Raw genomic sequence first — 7839 nt, 5'->3', positions numbered from 1 at the left:
TAAGGCGTTCGGTTTTGGACACTCTCATTTTGTTAGTTTTGTTGGCCTCAATTCCAATTGTACTGCATTGTATTGTGTTATCTTGCATTCTGATATCATATTTAGTAAATTAATGTTCCTCCTCAGATCATTGCCGCTGTTCTTTTTTTTTTTTCCTTTTAGACCCATCTACTATCTCCATACCCTTCCCCCTTTTCCTCTTCCCTGGGGTGTAGGTCCATCCACGGGTCCCCTGCCTCAATAGTCACAAGACCGGGCCATACCGGCCCGTAAATCATTGACACCCTTTTTTTTTCCTTCCCTTCTTTTCTGGGCCAGTGAGCCTGTAGGCCTGCTGCCACCCTGTCACGGACAGAGATAGATCTAAAGATAACTCCGTGACAAGCCTCCACTACATTTCAGTGTCAGCTAAAATATTCAGCTAAAATATTAGCTGTTTATGTTAACAGACCCAGGAATGCTTTCCATCTCCTGTGTCTGGGTGTGTGCCATAGTTAACACTCATTTTGCCTTTCCTCACATATATACTGGTTTTGGTGAAAATAAAATCCACACATGAATGAAATAATACAATTTTTCAAAGAGAGCTTTCCCAAATGAAATAGTAATGGTGAATAGAAGATGTGTTTTTAGAGTCTTTGTTTCTTTCTGGCTACTAGTAGTTATTACTTTATTTTCTTGTTATGCTAAGGATTCAGTTATAAGGGCTCAGTACGTTTATTGTAAACCCTTACTCTGCTTTTCATTATTTCCACCTGAAGATATAGTCTAGTAGAGGAAGAAGATATTAGAATTAGAAAACTTACCTAGAAATCTCACCGATGATAAAGTAGACTGGCATCCAATCTTAAAGCATCAGATAATGGATGCTTCCAAGTGATGTTTGTAAACAAGATCTCAAAGCCACTTTGTATATACTTCCCTTCTTTTCCAAGTCAGTGGGCCCGTGGGCCTGCTGCCCCCCTGGCATGGACACAGACAGATCTAGAGATAACTCCGTGACACTAATCTCAATCCCTGAGATGGAGGTAGAGAAAATCATCCTGGAAACTCCTTCTAAAAATATGTGGAACAAAAAGTGACTAGGAGTCGATCAAAATCGTGGAGCTTTTAAACATGAAACCTAGCCCAACTGACCTGAAAACCTCTTACAATGAAATAGCTGGCTTGCTGCATAAGAGGATACTTCAGCAAGGCTTCCATCACTATCTATTATAATGTCACCCTTGAGAAACTGATGAAGTATAAGCTAGGTAAGCGTTCAGTGAGGCAAACTGAAAGCCGGTTGCAGTGCTAGGCTCAAAGTGTTGTAATTAGCAGCTTAATGTCCACTGGTGTACCCCAGGGGACAGATCCGAAGATCTGGATAATAGGAAAGACTATATTCTTCTCAGCACATTTCAAGCAAAACTGAGAGGGAGAGACTAATCGACCAGACATGCGTACTGCCAACAGGAACATCAAGAAGTCCAGGAAATGAGAAATGCCTAGTCCTGCATCCAGGGAGCAATAACTTGATGCAACAATGCACATTGTTGTTCAACCAGTTTGAAAGCAGATCCTCAGAGAAGGACTAGGAGGTCCTGATAGACAAGTTGACCATGAACCATTGATGTGCCCTTGTGGCAAAGAAGACCACTTACAATAGCTGATTGAAGACAAGAAATAATTAAATTCAATATTTAATGAAAACTTCAGAATTTATGATTGATCAAAGCTGACAATGAATAAAGTCTTTTGATGTAATTACCACTGAATTTATGTTGGGTACAAAGGAAATGAAGGATGATATTTTCAGTCTGTGAGTACATAGTAAGTACTGACGTCCCTCACATAGAGACGTTTCTATTATGAGTAAATAAAAAATGCCAGATTTTAAACTTTGTAGAGAATGAAAAAGACAATGACAGAATCTGTAACAGGGTTCAGAACTACTAGTTATATTTCACTGTTTTCACTGTAATGGAAGAAAACAACCTCCTGGCTGGCTAACTGACTAACTGAATTCTCAATGTCTCTGAACCTTGATTTCATATTCTAAATTCAGGTCTCACTTTCTCTCCAGTTTCTTCATTATTATGATAGGTGCTAAAGTATAGCACCTATAACTCATATCCTCAGAATTTAGAATTTTAAAATCTTCCCCTTTGTGCTTTCCAATCTCTGCACGAAGGATCTGGTTCTTGGAGACAGGGAGCCTTTACTCCCCAGCTACTGCTGGAGCACTGACTACCACATCACAATCACACAGGAGTTCACAAGCAGCTGAGAGTAAACTACATGTATCACTCAGAGCTCACCTGGTCTGGCAGCAAGTAGATACATTTCTGAATCTTCTGAGAACCTACAGGAAAGTGCTGATTATCTGTTCTGTATAAGTAATGCATACCTAGAAATTCCCTTTTTTTGGTGCATTATTACACAAAATTACTAAGGTGATAATATGAAGTCGCGCTTCTTGTTGTACTAAGTTCCAATTATATGTTGATTTTTTTTTCCAATTAAATTAAGATCTGACTGGTGGTTGAGTTAGGGTATAATATATCACATCTTGTGAATTTAACAACATTCAAACTCCAGTGTTGTACTGACTCTTGGACAAGGTGTGAATTATAGTTTCATTATTCACACCTTGTCATATCTCATTGCTTAAGCATTATACTGAGGTCAAACAGAAAGATGAATTGGTTTTATGTTTTGTTTTTCTTTTATTTTCTGTCAATTTAAAACTCACTTTGAGTGTTTCATATTAATAGTTTGCCATCAAAAGAATAAATTATTTAAGAACAAGCAATTCCTAATATATTTTTAAAAGTTCTCAACGCTTGGCATAAGAAGCCCAGGACTGAAGCCTGGATTCATCCTGCCTGATTGAGGTCAATTCATTGAAGTTCTAGCCAGCAAAGACAATTTTTTGGAAAAAAAAAAATAGCACAACTAAGAGTCAATTCAAAGCTAACTGTCTTTGCTAGTCTCTATAATGAGTAATAAAATTAAAATAACAATGTCATAATATTTCAGTGACTAAGAAATTATTACGGCTTCTAATTCTCTGTTCTGAAAGAAACACAAGGTACTTCAAAAAAATATTTTAAGATGTCTTTGTGATTAGATGCTTATAATCTATTGGAGAAGTACGCATTTAAATTGTTAGCACATATTTTTTCAAATACTGGTGTAATAGTATATTTCCATTCTTCATCAGCACTTTTTTTCCAGCATTTCTGCTCTGAATGCACAACTTATGCATTCGTTTTCTGCAGTCATTGCAATCTACTGTGATATGTTTGTGCTTTTTTTTAAATAAGTATACTCATTTGATTAGAAAGGTGAAAATATCAACCATTCTACCAAATTTGTTCAAATGCACAACAGAAATACTCAGAAACTTGACATAAGAATAAATAGAAATGTTTAAAACATATATATTCTTAAAACTTCTCATTAAGTTCAAGGTTGGAAGATGTAATATGTTTGTGACTGTGACAAGAAATTAGCATTTTGCTACAAGAAAAGAAAGACTGCTTCTAATTTTTAACAAGATAAAGTTTATGTAAATATTAAACAATGCCTTGATATGTTCACTTCAAGATAATTTGATATAGATTGTAAATGTTTAAAAATCCTTTGCTAGTATATCTTGTTTCACTGCGCTTTCTGATTGTTAAAAATATATACTATGAAAAAGTGTTAGTGATCAAACACTGCATTCTGGAGGGAGGAGTATTTTATTTATCTATTCCCTATGTTTTTTTAAAGCTCTATGTAATTTTAGAAGTAAAAACATAAAGAAAATACTGTATTCTTAAGGTGATCCAGGTTTAAAAATCTGGCAACAAATATCACCATACACATCTTTGTCACATTTTGCCCTGGACAAACCAGGTTGTTCATTAACAGGTTCTTCCTGTGTTCAGAAACAAATCCTGCTCATTGGATCACTGTAATTTTCCCCTGTGTATGGGATTCCCCTGTGTCCCTGCATACATGCATAATTTGCCGCAAGTCCATGATCTGTACTCTGCTGCTGTCCTTCCTCCACCCCCTCGGGACCTTGAAATCTGTTATAATTTAGTGGTCACTAGAGCGAAGATTGCCACTTCCCTGATTATGATCAACACAGGCCAGTACTGATGGGAAATTATGAAATATCATATTACTTATGGGTTGTAAAATAATAATATTGTAATGATGGAATATTATTACAATATTATTATTTTATATCAGTAAAAACAATTTTATATCCCTAAGGCTTATCTTGTTCTAACAGTGTTCGAGATTACTATCCCCTGTTTGCTGTGAGCACACAAAAAAGGAGAACTGTATCCCAGGAACATTGTTGGTGGTGGTGCAGAGAGACCCAACATTCCTTTTTTCTTCTTGTTATTACTCACCTCATACTTGTGAAGGCTGCATTAGGCCTTTTCAGCACAGTATTGTGCTAAAAGCTCATGTTCAGGTGATTAGCTATGATGACCCCCAAACCCTTCTATGAATCACTGCTTTCCAAGACAAAATGTCATTATACATTAATAATAGTCATGCACTCTTCCTTGTGGCTAATTTCACATTTACTGAAATATTGGAGCTTCTCTTCAGCTGACATTGAAGCTAAAATTTTTTTTAAGTACCTTACATTCTCTGATTTTATTTGACTGCAATATGTAACTCCCTGATTTACACTCACATTCTCAGCTGGCATAAATCAATGTTACTTGCAATTGCTTAAATGAAACACAGAGAAGGCATCTATATGATAAGCATTATTGGCTAATTTACACATAATAAATTAATATTAAACATAATATTGTATAAAAGGTGAACACAGCTATTTGGAAAAATTCCATTTAGGAGTGCTAATTATAAAGAAATTAAAACACTGAATAAATGAAAGATAAAAGAAATGAATACTCTGAGAAATGACACTGGCTTGAGGTGATTGCTCTTCGGAGGTTTCCTCTTCTACTTGAGTGAATCTCTTCCTCCCACCCCACTTTTCCCTCCATAAACACATTCACGTACTCACTAAGCCTTTATCTTTCTTAGAATAGATTCCTATGATTCTCTCATTCTTAGTCAGAAGGCAGATCAAGTACATTTCCTTCAGTATGCAGGCCAAATTCAGGTATGTACAATTCATCACAATGACTGCATGAATATAATAGCCTTTAAAGCTGTTTTTTAAAAATATCATGTAAGATGGTACTCAGTCTGGTGTGCAAGAGGGTTCCATTTAACCTGCATTAATTTTTCCTTTCTGGAGACACAGACACTGTTTATGAGGAAGCTATGGACAAAATCAATTTCTCTTCCTCTGTAAAACAAAATCAGAACTGTGTTGCACCATGAAGAGAAAAAAAACAGGAAGAGAAACAGGAGGAAGTCTGTAGCATTGCCAGGGCATTGCTATATTTCTGAAAGAATGAGTGAATGACTTAAGAGATAGAGGAAATGTTGAGGAAGAAGCATGTCTTTGTATTGTTTATTACGTGCATATGTATGCAGTATGTTGACAGAGCCTGCAGCCAATACCATATGGAGAATGCAGGCAAGATTACTCCTGTCATCACCTGCTGTTCTATTCAGATATATGTGTTTGGAGTTACAGAGAGCAAGAGCAAAGAAATAATTTCTTCTGCATATGTCTTGGCCAATAGTATCCTATTTTTATTGTTGCTGTTGTACATCAGCCCAGATTTATAATATCAGTGAGCTCGCAGAAACATGTCTGAATTTCTGCAGACCCCCCAGTGTCTGATGAATGCTATCACCTTCATTCCCCTCTCTCAGAGAATGTGCTGTTGTCCTAAATCCTGGTATTTTTCCAAGCCTGATTAGGTCTTCACAGATAATTTAGAGGAAGCCACAGGAAACAACACTACAGCAGCAGTTCTGCTTGCTCATACGTTGCTCTCTGGGCCCGCTTACCTTTCTGCACATGGACAGACATTCCCTGAATTAATTCTGTAAATGACATAACTAAACATCACCCTGTCAATCCCTTTGCAAAATTCAAATAAATACATATATATCAGATACAAAAATAATAACCTTACAACCCCAAATCTATCACACTCCAAAGCATATCTTTCCAAAGTTTTCCATATAGTTTCCGCAAATTAGTCCAATTTGTTTCTTACCATGTAAGAAATTTCTTCAAATGCAATTATTCTGTGCCTCTGAAGCCATTCAGCAGTTGCTTCATCGTAAAGATCTATCTAAATTACAGGAAATGGAAAAGTTGTTCCTGTATTTCAAAGAGGAAAGCTTTTGCTCACTGACCTGCAAATGCTATAGAAAAATCTATTTTAAATTGAATGTTGAACCAAATAAGAAAGGACTGTACTATAGCACATGAAAAAGAAACACTCATCGTCCAATTATTAATTCTTTGCTGAAGTCTATCCACCTTGCTTTCTGCAGTTATTCAGTAAACACGAAAGGCAGCTGACTGTCTCATTAACCATGGAATTAGGGTAAAATTGTAGTAACAATACAATAATCCTGATCTTTCTCTTACAAGACAGGACTGTTTTCTCATAATATATATGCTATACGCCTGTATGCTAGGGATAAGGAGACCAAATACATTAACAGGGATCTTATTAGACACACAAGTAATGATAAAGAATGAGGAAACTGAGAATGAGGAATGAGACATACTGCTGTATGAATATAACACCTGCTTCCTACTATAAGACTCTTCAGGGCATATTGCATTAATATGCTGTGGAAACCACTTCTCTACTTTTCCAAGCAGGAGCAAAATGTGTTGTTACACCTCTTGCTGATTACAGCACATGCACTAGTTTTGTGAAGGGAAGAGAGCATACGACACATCCTGCATTGGTATACTGGACTATTCAAGGACCTATTTCTGAGAAATGTTCTCCTTCTTTCAACATAGCATCAATGGAATAGGACACAAGACAATGTTATACAATGCTTGGTTCATTTTGAAGTAATCATTTAAAAGTGTTTATATTGTTTTTATCATGTGTCAAAAATCTTCGTAAATAAACTTGCACTTAGGGAAATTCAGTTCAAGTTAACAGCAGAATTGTCAGGCCCTCCACAAGCATGTTGAAGGAAAGGATAACCCAACTAACAGAGCTTGCTGTTCTGGCATTCTAGACAGCATGTCTTGAACTAGTCTAAGGCAAGTGACTCAAATCTGTCATCAATTCCAAGTGCAGAGTCCGCTCTACAATCACTTGAAAGAAGGATGCAGTGAGGAGAGCGTCAGTCTCTTTCTCAGGTGAAAATTCATAAGGCATGAGGAAACAGCCTCAGTTTACACCAGGAGAGGTTTAAATTGGGTAACAGGAAGAATTTCTCCACAGATAGAGGAGCCAAGCATTGGAATGGGCTGCCTAGGGAAGTGGTGTATTCCCACTCCCTGGAAGTACTGAAGAGATGTGGATGTGGTGCTTAGGGAAGTGATTTAGGGATGGATCTTGGTGGTTCAGATTAATGGTTGGACTTGGGGCTCTTGAGGGTATTTTCCAACCTAGATGATTCTATATTTCATATTATTATGAGGGGGAAAAGCAATCAAAAATGCACAGCCAATCTGGTCTTAAACACCTCCAGGCATCCACAGCTTCTGTAGGCAGCCTGAGCCAGTGCCTCACCACCCTCTCAGTGAAGAATTTCCCCTGACATATAATCTAAATCTCCTTTCTTTCAGTTTAAAACCATTTTCTCTTGTCCTATAACTACCCACCTGTGTAAAAAGTTGTTTTTCCTCCTGTTGATAAGCTGCCTTTAAATACTGGAAGATCACAAAGAGGTTTCCCCAGAGTTTTCTCTTCAGACTGAAAGAGCCCAGCTACCTCA

Source organism: Numida meleagris, chromosome 1 (genome assembly GCF_002078875.1).
Source record: "Numida meleagris isolate 19003 breed g44 Domestic line chromosome 1, NumMel1.0, whole genome shotgun sequence".
NCBI classification, from domain to species: domain Eukaryota; kingdom Metazoa; phylum Chordata; class Aves; order Galliformes; family Numididae; genus Numida; species Numida meleagris.
This window is presented reverse-complemented; position numbering follows the sequence as displayed.